This window comes from Vulpes vulpes, chromosome 3, assembly GCF_048418805.1.
Source record: "Vulpes vulpes isolate BD-2025 chromosome 3, VulVul3, whole genome shotgun sequence".
NCBI lineage: Eukaryota > Metazoa > Chordata > Mammalia > Carnivora > Canidae > Vulpes > Vulpes vulpes.
In genome coordinates this window covers 90,053,250-90,070,425 of record NC_132782.1, presented here as the reverse complement: position 1 = coordinate 90,070,425, position 17,176 = coordinate 90,053,250, and the positions used below count along the sequence as shown (strand labels likewise).

General features: G+C 49.7%; 1 protein-coding gene across 7 annotated transcripts in view; it reads left to right on the top strand.

Annotated features, from left to right (window-relative positions):
• The window catches only part of ELFN1 (extracellular leucine rich repeat and fibronectin type III domain containing 1), a 66,231-nt gene that overhangs the window by 17,431 nt on the left and 31,624 nt on the right, over positions 1-17,176 (top strand). For 3 of the 7 annotated variants that reach the window (XM_072753323.1, XM_072753325.1, XM_072753324.1), the window contains exon 2: positions 2,146-2,275. The exons of the other annotated variants lie outside the window; for them this stretch is intronic. The gene's annotated coding sequence lies outside the window, so the exon portion shown is untranslated. The remainder of the gene's footprint in view (positions 1-2,145; positions 2,276-17,176) is intronic. 7 annotated transcript variants of the gene reach the window in all.

The window sequence follows — 17,176 nt, the reverse complement described above, 5'->3', positions numbered from 1 at the left end:
AATTTTTTATATTATATTGCTTTAAGTTATTTTCTTAGTGGCTGCCCTGGGGATTACAATATGCATCTTAACTCATTGCAAATGATTTCAGTTTAACACTAATTTAATTATGGTGAAACATGGAAACTGTTCCAATACAGTCCCATTGTCTCTTTGTCCTTATGCTATTATCATATGTATTCCATTAATATATGCTAAGAGCCCAACAACATACTGTTATGATTATTGTTTACTGTAATCATGTTTTTATTTTTATATTTTATTTCTTTATTTTAAAAAAGATTTATTTATTTTAGAGAGAGAGAGAGAGAGAGAGAGAGAGAGAGAGAGAAGAGCTAGGGGAGAGGGAGAATTTCAAGCAGACTCCATGCTGAGTGTGAAGCCCAACACGGGGCTCGATCCCAGGAGCCTAAGATCATGACCTGAGCCAAAATCGAGTCAGAAGCTGAGCCAACTGAGCCACCCAGGTGCAACTAATCTTGTATTTTTAAAAGAAGTTAAGGAAAGGAAAAAAGTACCCTTATGTACTCTTTTTTTTTTTTTAATTTTGCTTAAGTAATTTCTATGTCCAATGTGAGACTTGAACTCACAACCCCAAGATCAAGAGCCACATGCTCTTCCATCTGAACCAGCCAGGCACCCCTTATAGACTCTTATGTCTGCCCATGCATTTACTGTTTCTGGTGGTCTTCCTTTCTCTCTGTGGATTTGAATTACATCAGGCATTGTTTTGTTTTAGCCTACAGACTTCCTTTGTTATTTCTTATGAAGCAGGTCTGCCAGCACCACCTTCCCTCAGTCTTTGTCTATCCATATCTTTAGTTTGCCTTCCTGTTTCTTTCATGGGATGTGGAGTTCTTGACTGACATTTCTTCTTTCAGCACTTGGAAAATGCTGTTCCACTGCTTTCTCCCCTCCATAACTTCAAATGAGAAGTCAGCCATCAATCATACTGTCTTCACCCTGCACAGGATGGACCACTTTCCCCCATTTTCTCTTTCTCTTTCAGCTGTTTGATGAACCATCTAAATGTGGAGGTTTTGTTTTCATCCTCCTTGAGGTTGATCTTGTATTTGTTAGGTTAATGTTTTTCATCAAATTTGGGAAGTTTTCAGCCATTATTTCTTCAGATATTTTTCCTGCCTCTCTCTCTCTCCCCTTCTGGGATTTCTACCACATGGATGTTGGTGTCCCTGGTGTCCTACATGTATACAGGCTTGGTTTGTTTTTCTTCCCTATTTTTTCTCTCTGTCTTTAGATCGAGTAATTCCATTTGATCTGCTTCAGATTCACTGTCATTCTTCTACCATCTCTCACAAAGTTCCCACTTCAGCTATCATACTATGGAATTCCAGAAGTTCCATTGTCTGAATCATCTCTCTCTTCGAGGTTCTCTATTTTTGAGTCATTGTCATCATACTTTCTTTCCTTAAACAGAATTCTAAGAGGTCTTTTTTAAAAACAGATTTATGATCACTGCCTTGAAGTCTTTATCTGCTATATACAACATCTTGTGATATTCATGGACAATTTGTATTGACTTTTAAAATTCTGAATAGGAGTTACCCTTTCCTGTTTCTCTGCATGTCTTGCAATTAGGGGTTGAAAATGGACATTGTGGATAATATTTTATAGCAGCTCTAGGTTCTGATCTCCCCCTTCCCTGACTCAAAAGTTGGTATTTTGCTGGATTTTCTTTCAAAATGTTGAAATCTATTTTCCATTAGTGTTTCTGTTTTGTCCCCCTCTCTTTTTTAAATCCCTGCTTTTATATTTAATTCTGGCTTCCTGAGGATCGTCTCTGTGTCTACTTAGCTTAGTGGTCAGTCAGTGATTGGTCAGAGGTTGTGCATAAACACCCGGCACCTATCAGGCTTCCACTATGTGCTGATGAATCTGCATGTGGGTTTAAGAGCACATTTAAGAACCAAGCAGTTTTCAAGCCTGCCTGATATTTACTTTCTACAAGAACCTCTTGTGCCTCCTCTGTGTATGTCTGTAGGCTCTCAGCAAGCCAAGTAAACGTGAATTTCTTGGACTGTCTCTGCTCTCTCCTCTGCATGTGTGCTACCCATCAGCTGGGTGCACTTGGAGAGCTTATAGAGCATTGCTACGACTGTCACATTTCATGTCTTTCTCTGTCAGATTTCCAGCTAATCCACTGGTCTATTGCTGCCCGAGCCAGGATCACAGCCTCTGCCTGGTAGAGTCTCTGGTTTTTCCCATTCACTCGTGCTGAGATTGCCACTTATTACGGACACCACTGCTGCTGACCGTGAGTTTGTGTCTTCTGCTCTGAATCAAATCAGCCTCTGGCAGTGAAGCTTCTAGTTTTCATGGCCTGGCCTGCCCTATGCCACCCTGTTATGATGATGCACCAGCTGAGCTGGGAGTGGGGAGATGGGAGCAGTTTCAGGCAAGAACACCACCTTTACTCTGTCTTATTCAAAGCTCAGTAGTTTTTCATGCGTAAATGCCTTTGGTCGGTTTCTTAGATGTTGAAAATGTTATTTTAAATCATTTTGACTAGTTTTATGGTTTTGGTGACCTTTTTACTATAGCATGCCACAAGCCCTACCCCATGGTATTATCTTCTGAAAACAAAACTCTAGAAAACTGAGCATATACAGCTCCATAAATTATCACAAAATGAAATCTAAGGACCATCTAGGTCAAGAAATGAGACATTGCCTGTATCTCACAAGCCCCTCAGCTACTTTTGTTATTACCACTCTTCTTTCCTCTTCAAAGGGAAACACTTTCCTGATTTTTAATTCTACAGATTAGTTTTTCCTGTTTCTATGCTTTTTATGAATGGAACCACACCATATGTGTTCTTTTGAAGCTGGCTCCTTTTGTTCAACAAAATATATATGAGGTCCCTAAATGTTGGTGCTTTAGACATAATTCATGTTCAGTGTTCTATAGTATCCCACCCATTTTTTTTTTTTTTTTTACCATTGATGGACATTTGGGTTGCTTCCAGTCTTCAGTACTTGTGGATAGGACTGTTGTATACATTCTTGTACTTGTCTTTTGTGGAACAGATACCTAGCAGTGGGGTTTTAGGTTTGTTCCTATGTTGGATTTTAGTAGTTGCTGCCAAACAGTTTTCAAAAGTGTGCCTCACCTTTTAGTAGCAGTTCAGCACTGGTTGTCCCACATCCTTGCCAACACTTGATATTTGTCTGTCCTTTTAATTTTAGCCCTACTGGTGAGCACCTTTTCATAAGTAGATTAGCCACCTAAATATTCTCTTTTATAATGTATCTGTTCAAAACCTTTACCCATTTTTTTCCTAAGAGGTCTTGATCTTATTTGTTTATAGAAAGTCTTAATATATCTCTAAACACTTCTACTCTCGATTGTGTAGATTGTAAATATCTTCTCTTATTCTGTATCTTGGCTTTTTTACTTTTCTGGCTATATCTTTAAAAGAGAAGATCTTGATTTTATTGAAGTCCAAGTCATCCTTCATGATTAGTGCTTTTCTGTTGGCTTATAACAAAATGTTTTCTCATCTCAGGTTCTTGAAGATGCTTTTCTGTGCCATATTCTAAAAGCTTTATTGTTTTACATTTAATAGACTTGTGGTCCAACTGGCATTAATTTTTTACCTATGGTGTGAGGTAGGGATCAAGTTTCAGTTCTTTCCATATATTAATCCAGTTGATCTTACATCTTTTATTAAAAATGCCATCAATTTTTTATGGCATTATTTATTTAAACCTAATCTTGTTTTATTTTTAGGTTAGTGTGCAGTCAGATCCCACGTGCTCTTTACCCAGTTCCCCACAGTGATACCATCTTGGAAAAGTGTCATGCAGTGTGACAACTAGGATAAGGACAGGGAGACAGTCCAGACCCAACATTTCCATTGGCAGAAGTTCCCTTTTGTTGCTCTTTATGGCCACACTCATCTCCTTCCCCTCAGCCCCATCTCTGAGCCTCATAACCACTACCTTGTTCTCCATTTCTGAAATTCTGTCTTTTCAAATATGTTATATATGGAATCATACCATATATAAATTGGGGATTGGATCTTTTTTCAGCACAATTCCCTGGAAATTTATCCAGCTGTTGTTTTTATCAATAGTCCATTCCTTTTCTGATTGAGTAATAATATTTTTTTTACCTTAGCCTCTCTACATGGCACACTGTATATAGTATGTATGCATGTGAGTGATTTCAGGGCTCCACAGCATCCGATTCCAGTCATATAATGCGTCGGGGGGCGAGAGTATAGATGGACCAGTGTAGGGGGGCCACGTAGGGAAAAACACAGATTCCCAGCTCAGTCCCTACAGCTATGGTTGCTAAGGAACCATGCATATATTTCTGGGTGTCTGGTGCAATTGATATAGCCAGTTGTGCCTTTTGCCCTGGGATCTGCTGTGGTCTAGTCTCTGCAGGCCCTAGTCGCACCTTTGCTGTTGGTGGAACCCAGTGTGCCATAGACCCTTGAGGAGCCATGGGATTAGTGGCCAGGAAAAAATGTATCTTGTTCCTCTATTTTAGTCATTTTGTTGGATCCCCTAGCCATATCGTCCATTTGCCAGTTTTCTTGGTGGGGCCCAATCCAAAGCCTCTGTTCATATGCCTGTTACAGGGAGAGAGTCTGAGGCTCCTGACCAGGTTCACGTGGTCATGAAGCAGGGTCAATAGGGGCTGCAGGCTTTGATGGTGCCTTCATGCCTTTAGTGTCTCCAAGGGATCTAGAGTTGGGGGTGGGGGGGAAGAGCTCTTCCCAAGCAAACAGGGATCGGAGTCATAGCCAGTAATGGAACAGGTACTCCCAGAGCTCTTTAAGTACCTGGCATACTGGAAAAGTCATGGGTCAGGATTTGGGGACCTGGGTTCTAGCCCTGGCCCATAACTGGCACATTGTATGCTTGCTGCATTCTTCGTATACCCATAAATGGCCAGGTGGATGGGTGAGGTGGTGAGTGTGTAGATGGGTGGATAAAATGGATGATGAGTGGGTGGATGGACGGATGGATGGTAGAAGGGTGAATGGGTGGATGGATGAATAGATACGTGAATGACTGAAAGCTGGATGCTCAGATGATGGTGGCAAAGATGGTGGACAGATGTGCCTACAGGGATTGGAATGTGTCAGTGTAGATAGAGGCTTGGAAGAAATGGGAGCAAGAAGACCCAGCTCAAGAGATTAATGTTATCAAATGGCAGATAGAGACACTAAGACCCAGAGAAGTGGCTTGCCCAAGCTTGTGGAGCCTAGTCGGAGATCTGAGGCTCAAACCCCTCTCTGCTAGAGGACAAATTCACATTTCCTTCCTCCAGTCACCCCCAAAGAGGCAGGATGGAGACCAGGGGCCAGGTCACCTCATTTGGAAGCTGCCAGTGGTCCTGGCAGACAGGTCACATCCAGCCCTCCCAGGCCAATGCAGAGGAGCAAGGTTCTGGGGTCCAAGGTCTCATCCATGGCTGCCGCTAACTGCTCTGTACCTCAGGTGAGCTACTCCTAGAAGCAAACATTTATTCAGCCCTTGCCCTGTGCCTGGCTCTGTGGGTAAGACTCCATGGTCCCCAACACCAGAGGATTTATAGCTCCCTTCCTCGGGTTTCTCTCTGTAAAGGGAGAAGTTTGGGATTCATACATCTGCAGGTTGCACTGGGCTGGGATTCCCAGCTCCCCAGGCCTCGTCCACCCTGGCTCTGTGTCCATAAGTTGGCTGCTGGTGCAGGTTTTCCATGGGCCTTGGTGGGCAGTGAGAGCTGAGAGTGTTATGGGAATCCATGTGGACAACAGCCTCCCCGGGTGGCTTCTTGGTCCCGCACCCAGGCTGCCTCTGAAGGCTGGGCCAGGGAGCCCGGCAAATGTTTAACTTTGAAAAATGGACCTTCACAGCTCATTAGGCCTCAGCGGCGCGGCCCGGCGCCTCGGGCGGCTGGGGAAGAGGGAGATGCCACGGCATGAAATCACTGAAGTATTTAAAGGCCAATTCTGCATTCCTGACCAGTAACGTCCGCTTGCCGAGCTCAGAAACACTGGGCCTCAGGATGGGCTGGTGCATGGGTGCCGAGGGCAGCCAGGACGGCTGGGTGGCTGGCAGGGATGGTGCTGGCACCAGCGGCTCCTGTCATCCCCCACTGCATGGGTGACCCAGTCCCAGGTCAGACCCTCCTGGTGTCTCCCATTTCCCGGCTCTGTGACCTTGGATAAGTCTTGGCTGATGCTAGGCCTCAGTTTCCCCACCTGCACTGGAAGATAGGGTGGAAGTGGAAGCTGCCCGTGAGGGGCAGGCAGAGGTACTGTAGCCTCCTGAGGGCGTGGGAGCCTTTCTCATGGAGGCAGAGGGGCTCCCCTTCCCCCATGCTGTAGTCCTCTGATTCCCAGAGCCTGTCACTGGGGCCTGGAGAGCTCTGTCCAGCCCACCTGGCTAAGACTGGGCTCTCAGAAGCCCCTGATAGCACCATCTGTGGCTGCTGTGCTGATCCGGGCTGAGGTCCTTCCCTCTGCCTCACGTCCACTCACTGTCCATCCTGGGGTGGTGCTTCCCTCTCCTCAGGTGGGCTGGAGGGCCCTGTGGCATGGAGGCAGGGGAGGGGATGGTGCTGGGGAGGGTTGTGGGTTGGGGTGTGTCTGAGTGCAGCTGAGGAGGAGACAGCCCAGAAACACTGGAGCAGATCAGCGGTGGCCACGGCCATCATGGTCCAGATGGGGGAGGTTGCATTGCATGAGCTTCCCCTCATTGTGTGCTGGATGCAGAGCACATGCCAGCCTGCAGCTAGCTGGAGGGCAGGACTCCACGGGGCAGAGGAGTTTCCCAGACTCTTGAGACCCTCCTCCCCCACCCCCACCTCCACCCCTCAGCCTCCCCAGCTCTGGAACTTTCTGAGGGCTCAGCGACCTTGCACCAGTTAACTCCTTTGTCTGAGCTTCTGTCTCTTTAATTGGACATGGGAGAAGCTTCTTGAATCCCTATTCTGGAGTAGTGGGATTGAAGGAGAGTAAAAGTAGGCATCCTTCCTTCCCAGGCTCTGAAGGGGATGGCGGTCCAGCCTGTGTGTGTGTGTGTGCACAGCCCATGCGCACCCATGTGGACATCTCAGCAGTGGCCCTGGCTCCATAGGAGCGCAGATAGGTGTGCCCACATGCATCCCCCCACCCGTCCCCATGGCAACCCCAGGCGCAGAGCAGGTGTCTGGGAGACCCGAATCAGTGCTGACAGGTGGGGCCCACGTGACAAGCTCCCCAGAGGCAGCCGAGCCAATCAGGGCCCCTGGGCTGAGGCTTCAGGAAGAAGTGAAGGGGCTTCCCGATTCCCAGCCAGGAGCCCCGTTGGCAGTTTTGTCCCGCTTTGGGGAAAGGGAAACTGAGGCCAGCTTTGGCGGTAAGGACCTGGCTGGCCCAGGCAGCCGTGGGCCCTGCCCTGTTCCCCTCTGGAGGGAGCGGGATCGCCCACACCCACCTCCGGCTCCCACCCTTGGAACTCCCTCATCTTAAGGCCGAGTTCTGCCTCTGCCAAGCGGCTTCCCTGCTTCCTTTGCCATTTGGCTAATTGTCCAAGACCTTTGCTGCAGGAGCAGGCGGCGGGCTCCGCTCCTCCCCTTCTGCCCTGAAGTCATCGGCTCAGCTGGCAGGGTTCCCATGGCAACCGTGGTGCCGTCACAAAGGGCCTGGAGGATGGAGGGGGTGGGCCAGGCCCGTGGAGGGGATTCCTGGCTTCTCCGTCACCCATAGGCATGAGCTCTGCCCCTGGAAGTGGGTCCCAAGCATTCTCCTGCTACCTGGAGGTGGAAAACCACCCCCCCAACCCCCTTCCTCCTGCACAGGTGCACCTGCCTGCCTGGAGGCAGGGACTCTTGCAAGAATGATGCCTCATCACAGCCCCTGCCCATCCCAGCTGCTCTTTGGAAAGCTTAGATCGGCTTTGAGGGCAGCTGGCCACACACCTGACCCACTGGGGTCCCTTGATGCCACCCTAGTGGCTGACCCTGCAGGGCTGGAGGCGTTGGAAACTGCTCTTGAGTTTCTTGGGCTCATTGGACCTGGCCTAAGAATCATTCCTGGAAAAAAACAAACCCTTTCTGCCAGACTCTTGTCTCCCTGACCCCAGCCGTCAACGAGCCAGGGTGTGGCTGCTACCCGAGGCGTGACCACGCAGTGCTTCGGCCACCTGCTCCCCACAAGAAAGTACAGCACTGTAGAAGCCCTTGTGGGTCTGTGTCCCTTCCTTCTCAATCTGCGCCATGACACATTATAGATCCTCATTGTCATGAAGGCCATCAGAGTCCTGTACACCCACTTGGTCTGCACAAGGAGGGACTGGCCCCCTGACTTTAGAACCCACTGCCCAGCCAGGCCAGGCCTGTGATGAGTCTGCTCTTGCTCAGTGGATCCAGTCAGATTCTTCTGCTGACTCCGGTGCCCGAAACCTTTGCTGCCTCCAGGCCTGTGAACCCTGGGAGGCTCTGGTCCAAAGGGAGGGGGACCCACCGGCTCTGTCCAGACCCCTCCCAAAGCCGGCCCACATTGCCACCCCCGGAACACAGGTGAGGCTGCAGACAATCCTAGGATGGCTGCTGCTCATGCCCCCTCCTCCCCTGCTGGGGGCTGTCCGGGGCTGTTAGGGGAGCATGCAGGACAGAGACCAGCCCCAGCCTCTCCAAGCTTCCACTACCCTTCCACAAGCTGGAACAAAGGATGGAGATGGGCCTGGGGGTGTGGGGTGTGTGGGGTTTGAGTGCCTGTCCTGGCTGCCTTCCCCCTGGCCTTGGGGTCTACGGGGCTGTTTTCTCATCTATCAGAAGGGTTCACAGTGTGAGGACAGTTGGCTCTGGAACACATTTGTGAAAATCAGTATCTGCTGAATTTTTTTTTTTTTTTAGATTTAATTTATTCATTCATGAGAGACACAGAGGGAAAGGCAGAGACACAGGCAGAGAGAGAAGCAGGCTCCCTGCAGGGAGCCCGATGGGAGACTCCATCCCAGGACGCCAAGATCCTGCCCTGAGCCCAAGGTGGACACTCAACCACTGAGCCAGCCAGGTGCCCTAGTATCTGCCAAATTTGAAATATTTCCCCTGTGACTTCAAGCCTTTTCAGGGGTGTCCTCCAGCCATACCCATTCTTCTGGGAATATGTAAGACATGTGCCACCTTCAGCATACTCACTTGTGGATCTGGGAACAGGGGTACCAGGGGCAACCCATGGGCCTCCCCTGCCAGGCACCACATCCCATGGGGAAGCAGCCTGCCGAACACGGGCTGGTGAGCAGGGTGAGAAGTGGGGAGCGCAGCAAATTATTCCCCGCACCTCAGTTCTGCCCCCTATAGAAGGAGTCTAAAGACAGGCCTCCCCTCCTAGGTCAGGGTGGTGGTAAGTGAGAAATAAGGCGTGGGGGGTAGTCAGGGCCTCCTAGGCAGTCATCACCCTCAGTGCTAGCCTGGAGGTCAGCTTGGAGGTGGAGGGAAGAGACAGGCACCCAGGCTGGGTGGACGTGGGCTGGGGTCTAGGCTTCCTGCAAGCACCTGCTCCGGGCTTTCCTTGAGGTTTTGTATCCATCTCCGTACCTCCTTCTGTTGTGCCTGCAATGCAATATCTCACCAAAGTTTTAGCCAATTAGAGTCCGAGGGGACTTCAGCCTCATTTCAGCAAACAAGCAAATTCCAAACCTCATTTTCCTGTTTCTAATAAGCACGTATCAAATTTACGGTGCTTACATCCCCCTCGTGAGGCGAATGCCTTCTGGGGATTCCTGCCTCTGTTTGCCGCAATTTCTCTTCCCTGCTTGCCCCCCAGGCTCCCTCTGGCTTTGCTCCGCAGATCTGCGTGCACGTTGGTTGTCAGTCCTTGGGAGGAAGTCTGGAGCCTGGGGCGAGGGTCCGGTGGCCATCCTGAGCTGCAGTGGCTGGTCAGCATAAACACAGACTTTTTATTGGCCAGCATTTAAATATATATAATAGTCTATTATTGTTTTTTTGATTCTGTATTTCTCCCCCGAAGGGGGTATGGAGATGCTACAAGGTGCAGAAAGAAGCCGTGGGTCTGCCAGAGTGTGGAGCACATTGCCACCTTAGAGAATTTCCTTCTGGTCTTTTTTTCTTTTGAGACGAATGTTTGTTATGGAGTTGGTGTCCATCACCCCTTAAAAAAAAAAACAGGGACGCCTGGGGGGCTCAGTGGTTGAGTGTCTGCCTCTGGCTCAGGGTGTGATCCTGGGGTCCTGGGATCAAGTCCTGCATTGGGCTCCCTGCAGGGAGCCTGCTTCTCCCTCTGCCTGTGTCTCTGCCTCTCTCTGTGTCTCTCTCATAAGTAAATAAATGAAATCTTTAAAAAACAAAACAAAACAAAACAAAAAACCCCCAAATGTGTAAGAAATTGAAATGTAGGCTACATACAGAAAAGTTGCCAAACTGCAGGTTACCACAGCACATTTCCCACAAGGTCTAACCGGCACCCAAGTCCAGAGCGGAACAGCTGGCGCCCCCTCCTCATGCCTCTCGGGGCCAGCGCCCTCCCGGGCTTCACAGCATTGTTCTGTCCATGTCTGCACACGTGCGTACACAGAGCCGTGTGTTACATGGTCTGTCTGGCTTCTCGTGCTGAATGGTTTGCTGGTGAGGCTCACTCTCCCGGTGGTTGGATGTGGCGTGCTGCGTCTTCACCACTGTGTAGTATTCCTGGGCACAGAGACCCCCCCCTCTGGGAAGAAGCAGCTATTCTCCTGCTGCTGCTGCTGGACACCTGGGCAGCAGGTGACTGGTGACTTTGGGCTGCCCTGGATGGTGCTGCTACAAGAACCTCCCTGACCGTATGAGGGGAGTGGATATGTGTTTGGATCTCTGTCTGGGAACACACTTGTCAGATCCGATTGTTTACTGATCCTGAGCGACTTCCAAGTTGCAAAATATTCATCAGCATTACCAAAATGACGGTGCAGTATTCGGTAAGGGTGTGCAACAATAGATGTAGTCATTCTCCTGCTATTGAGCACGTCGACTGCTTCCCCCTCCACCTTTTTTTTTTTCTTTTCTACATTAAGTGACTATGGAAATCTTTGGCTAGACATTTTTTTTTCCCTCTTTGGGGTTATTTTCTTACAATCGTTTCTTAGGAGGAAGCCTATTGGCTCAAGGGCATGGGCTTGGCTTTCCTCCCACAGCCCGGTGATTGTTTTTACAATTGTGAGATGTAACTCACAGTAAGTACAGGAGAATACAGAAACACCGTATATGAGGAATAGACGGGATCATCATTGAGTGGATGCTGTGTGACCACGGTCAGCCCCCGGGAGCCCCTGCCCCCAGAGCTCCTCCCTGATAACAGCCCTGTTTTCATTCCCTAGCAAGGCAGCCAGCATCCCCAGGCGATTTATGCTGGGTTGGCATGTTTTTGACATTTATATACATAGAACCATTGCAAACATTGTATTTTCTACGACGATAGTCGACATTACTTGGGGAGGATTTATCCAGCATCAGGAGGTGGGGCTCCTTCATCTTCGTTGCCGTAGAGTGTTCTGCTCCACACCTGGATTGGGGCCGTTCCCTGGTTGGGGCTGTGATGAACCTCTCCGGGTCCCTTCTGCTGCGCGTGTGCCAGCGTGGAAGGTTTACACCCGGGGAATGGATCACCACTGTCGGGGTGTGCGGCTTCCTACCACCCAGTGCGGCGGTGAAACGTTGTGCCCCAGTGCAGAGGACGAGAGTCACACCTTCGCTAACACAAGGTGTCGCCAGGCTTTTGAAGCTTCTCCACCTTCATGAATGTGGTTTGGTTTTTTCTGGCTGTTTGGATGTCCTCATTTGTGAAAATGCCATTTTAAGACCTCCCCCATTTTGTTTTTGGGGTGTCTGTATTTTCTTCATTAATTTGTAGGCATTCATAGATTCCGAGTGAGATAGCAGTCTCTCCAAGTAGAAGGAAGATATCCACCTTGTAACATTTGTGGCTTGTGGTTTTATTCTTTGTAGAGTATATTTTTAAGAGCAGAAACTCTTCATTTGTATGTTGTAGTATTTATCAGTACATTCTTGTGTGGCTGAATAGGAAGAAGTCCTTGCCTGCCTCCAGGTCATCAATAAATGTTTCTGTGTCTTCTGAAATATATAGCTCTTATTTTCCATTTAGGTCTGTGATCAACCTGGGATTGAGTTTGTGTGTGGTGTGAGGTTGGGGTTCAAAGTTCACTTTTCTCCCACACACAATTTAATTTATTGGCATCTCCTCCTTTCCATACTCTGCCTCTTTTGTCATATCAAGGGCTAATTCCTAGGTCATTTTCTGAGTTTTCTGCTTTGATCCTTGGGTTCATTTGTCCAATCTTGTACCAAGATCACACTATCTCAATCACTGCAGCTGCATAATAAATTATAATTATCTGATAGAGTGAAACCCCGACTCAACAGAGTTATTTACGGCTATAACTCCAAGAATCAGCTTGTGAAGTTCCATGCAAAGAAAAAAAATCTTCTGGGATTTTGATTGCAATTGCAGTGAATCTATAGATCAATTTGCAGTGTTGACTTTTTAATAAATGTTTATTTTCTACTTACTGCAGATGTATACAAATCCAGTCCATGTTTGTGTATGGATTTTATCTCCAGCGCTCTAAGCAAGCTCTCTTATCCATTACTGTATTTATACATTCTTTGGGATTTTTTTTATGTACACAATTATAGCACCTGTGAATAGCTACAGTGTTGTTTCTTTGTTTTGTTTCTAAAGTGTATCATTTTAATTTCTTTTTCCTGTCTTACCATAATGGACAAGACCACTAGTAGCCTGTTGAACAGAAGTGTTGGTAGCAGTGTTGGTCGCAGGCATCCTTGTGGTGGTCTTGATCCCAGAGGAAAAGTTCTAGTTTTCCATTTGGCAAGTTGTCTGCTGCAAGCTGTGCTCATTTTAAAAGCTTCCGATCTGTTTTGCCAGGTGACTCCAAAAGATTTGTTTCACCATAACCTTACCAGCACTGGGTATTATCTTTAGAGATTTTTTGGGGGGGGAAGGGGGTGGATGTTGCGTTCGTTTTTAGATCATTATTTCTTTGATGAGCCTAAATGGTATCTCACTGTATCTTTTTTTAAATGTGGATTTTCCTGATTATACAAGAGGTAGAACATTGTCCCACATACTCATCAACCACCTGTGTTTTGTCCTATGTGTCTGTTCCTCTCTCCATTTGTTGATACATTGTTGGTGTTTCCCTAATGAATTTGAATGAGTCCTTTACATAATGAAGATAGGTGTCATTTCCCTGTCACATTTGCTACAAATAAGTTCCCCTGTATGTTATATATCTTTTAATTCTTGTTATTTTTTTATGTTCCTCTTCCTACTTTTTATATGGTCAAATCGGCCTCTTTTCTTTTACAATTTATTCTATTCCTCCCGAGCTTGGAAGCTTGTCTCCCTCCTGAGAACTGATAAGTATTGAATTCTGTTTTCATCTAGCTTTTTTTATGGCTTAATATTTCATATTTAACTGTTTACTCCATCTGGAATTTGTGAGGCTGTGGGGTGTGAAGCTAGGAGTTAATTGCTCCTCACAGCTTACCAGGGGAAGGGGCCTCATTTGCACTTCCAAGTCTCAGGGCTCCGGCTTCCCCACATCTAGGCTGAGTGGGAAGAGATTAAAGGGAGGAGGGAAGTAGCATTGTGTGCAGCCAGCACTGGGACTGTGGAGCTGTAATTACCATCGGACGGTCCTGTTAGCTGCCTCTGCCTGACTTTAAGTCCAACGCAGAGAGCTGTTAGCCCAGCTGAGGAATATCCTAGGGCAAATCTCTTAATGTAATTGGGACTCAGTTTCCTCATCTGCAAAGTAGGAGTCAGACTGGGAGTATATGTGTCAGGGTGCATCCTGCACAAAGCAAGAGTTCGGGCAGACCCGGTACGGATCCTGGCTCATCTGTGTGACCTTGGGCAAGTGACGTCACTTCTAACTCTGAGTCTCAGTTTCTCCATCTGGAAACCAAGAATGATAACACTGTAGTTCCTCCCTGGTGGGGCTTTGGGAACGTGTGCATGGTCCTTAGTCCTCCAGCAGCCAGGCCCTGCATGGTTATTGTCTTTGCTGGTATGATCATTATTCAGGAGAAGGTGGCGAGGAGGTTTCCCGTGTGGTCTCTGGCTAGGACCCTGGCCTGGCCGTGATGGCATGTAGGGCCCCCTCTTCTCCCAGCTCTGAGGGCGTGGGGGGCATGCAGCTGTGGGGGGATGGGCACATGGAGCCCAGGCCCTCGCTTCCTGACCAAGACAGAAGGACTGGCATTGGCCTGCAGACCTCAGTCACACTCACACACTGTGCCCGCCATACACACTGTCACGCATACACATAGCCACATGCACGTATCACAGACACAGATATACAAACGCCTACACAGAAACACACAACTAGACGCACCACCACAGTCATGTATAGACTCAAGGATCAGGAACACATACACTCTCATGCACAGTCAGCACCGAGGAGCAGAGACTGCACACACGGGCACATGCACATACACACATGCATGTGCACACACACACATGTGCGCACGTGCACACACACACTAATACACAGCACCGAGGAGCAGAGACACTAGGCCCAGCACATGTAAGCACACACACACGTGTGCACGTGCACATGCACGTACACATTTGCGTGCACACACACACACACACACTCATCTGACTGGCAGAGCTGCGTGCCAGGCCACATGGTTTTCAGCTCTCCCACCTGCCCCCACCATGCCTGAGCCTCGTCCCTGCAGACCAGGGCCCCTCCCCAGGCAGCACCCCCAGCCTGAGTTGCTTCCAAACCTGTCAGCCCTCACCTGCTGCGTTGCATGGTCATGGCCAGGCTCCTAGTCTCTGGAGCATCAGTGTTTGAGGTGCTCCTGCTGGCCCCCACCCCCCTGGCCCCTCCTCCCCTCTGGGCAGTCACTTTGACAGGGGTGGGAACCTGGGGCAGAGCAAGGACACAGAGCCTGTGGGGAGAGGCCTGTGAGCCTTATGCACCTCGAGGGTAGTGAGAGCCTATCTAGCTCCCTCCAAGTGGGTCAGCACACGCTCAGTGGTGTCACCCAGGCCTGGGACCCACATGGGACCTACTCCATGTGCCTGACCGACCACCCAGAGCCTTGCAAGGGCAGGCAGAGGAGGGGTCCATTAGCTTCCATCAAGACCCTTGACACATAGCTAACCCTGACCACCCCCACAACCCCCACCCTCAGTGGGAAGAGGGGGGAGGCAGAGATTGGGAGGAGTGGAGCAAGGTCATTGGGGGGGCAGAAGTAAGCTCAGAACCTGATGTGGGGCACCCATGTCCCCCGACTGTCCTGGGAAGGCAGCTGGGAAGGGGTCTGCTTGGGATTCTGAGCAAGATCCCAATAGACCTGGGGGCACCCTTTGGCCTGCCTGCCTAGCCTTCGCCGCTTGCTCCGTGGTTTTCCCCTGAGTTGGGGGACTCTTCCCCCCTCCCACCCCCGCCCCTATTCTACCTCCATGGGTCCACTGAGACCTGCTGGAGTTCCTGGCCCAAGTATGAGCAGCCCTGCCTAGCTCATCAGGTTGTTTGGGAGGTAACATTGGATTTGAATCACCAATGGTAAGGATCCAGCAGTGGGCAGATCTGGGAGGAAGCCTAAGCAAGAGGATACCTGTGCAAAGGTCCTGAGTTGGCCATACGATGGGAGAGGAGGAGGGATGTGTTAGAGAATGGAAAGGCAGAGGAGTGGTCAAAGGACAGAGCCTGGAGGAGTGAATGGTACAGCCTGAGGTTGGCAGGTGGTGTGGGGGCCCCCAGCAGAGCCCCAGAGCACCCAGGAGCACTCCCATTTCCCAGGTGGGGTCCTGGCTCCTTAGTCAGGAGGCCAGGCTAGGTAGTCAGGAAAGTCACCCTGAGGTCAAGAATCTTCCTGCTCCCTGGGGTCTCCCCTACCCAGGCTTGGTGGGTAGTGGGTGACGGATGGATGGAGACTCAGGGGACCCCGCGGGTGGGGCAGGCACAGCTGTGGGGAGGCCGAGCTGCTGGCATCAGCAGGAGCCCCTCCTCCTTACCTCGCTAAACAATCATTGCACAAAATATGCAAATGGTATAATTACTGTTATTTGTTTTGCTGATATAAGTGTTTGAAATGCAAATGTCAAGTTTGGGCGCATTCACTTTCCCCACCCTCACCCTGACGTTTGCAAGTCTACGTTGAGCCCTGGAAGGAGGAGGAGGATTTGGGGCACCCCTCCCATCTCCTCCTCTAGGGCCACTGCTTCCCCACAGCTGCTGCCTCTGCAGCCTGAGGGGCACCCAGAATGGTGGGTGGGCCGGGACCCCTCCCCAGCCATGCATGGGGACACCTGACAAGGGAGACCTCACATCCTCTTCCCCTCCTCGCTGTGTGATCTTGGCCTCGGGAACCTCAGTTTACCTGTCTGTGTAATGGGATCTACCAGCCTCAGGCTGTGGCATGTCTGATCCCAGAGGCAATTCTATCGATGGGTTTGGGCCTCAGTTTCCTATCTGTAAAAATCCTGCGTGGGTGTACTCCCATCCATCACACAGGGCTTAGGGTTCCTGGATGGTTTGGGGGGTCCTAGTGCATGCCCACATGTCATGGACAAGAGGTGTGTCTGCATTTTCCAGGGTGAGTCTTCACCTTTGACCCTTCCAGCATAGGTGGTCTCTGAGGTTTTGGGTCTCCCTGGCCTGTGGGTTCAGACAAGCCTGGGCTGTGACCCAGGGGAATGTTCACCATCATCCCCATTCTACAGAAGGGAAACTGAGGCACGGCCTGCTGGGGCTTGTCGAAGTCTCACCCATGAGCGTGTTGCTCAGAGGCCAGCTCTGTCTGCTGCCTGGTTCCTTCCTGGCTGCTCCCTGTGCCTCCTTTCTGGCCTTGTGCAAGCTGTTCCCCTGGAACTTCTCCTGATCCTCCTGCACCTCACAGCTCCCCAGGGCAGAGAGGCCTTGTGTGTCAGATCACCAGCTTCACCCGAACCCCGAACCCCGCCTGCCACAGAGCCTGCACTGTGGATGAGGAGCTTGAACCCATGCATTTCCAGCATTGCAAGTGCCGTCTCAAAGCTCTCAAACCAACTCAGTTCCAGTAAGAGCTCAGCCCCAGAGAGGAGAGGCTTCCTGCCAGGCCCTGCAGGTCAACAGGAGCTCGGGGCTTGTGTGTGGGATGGCACCAGAGAGCTGCTCTGGGTTGGGCCAATAAGGGCAAG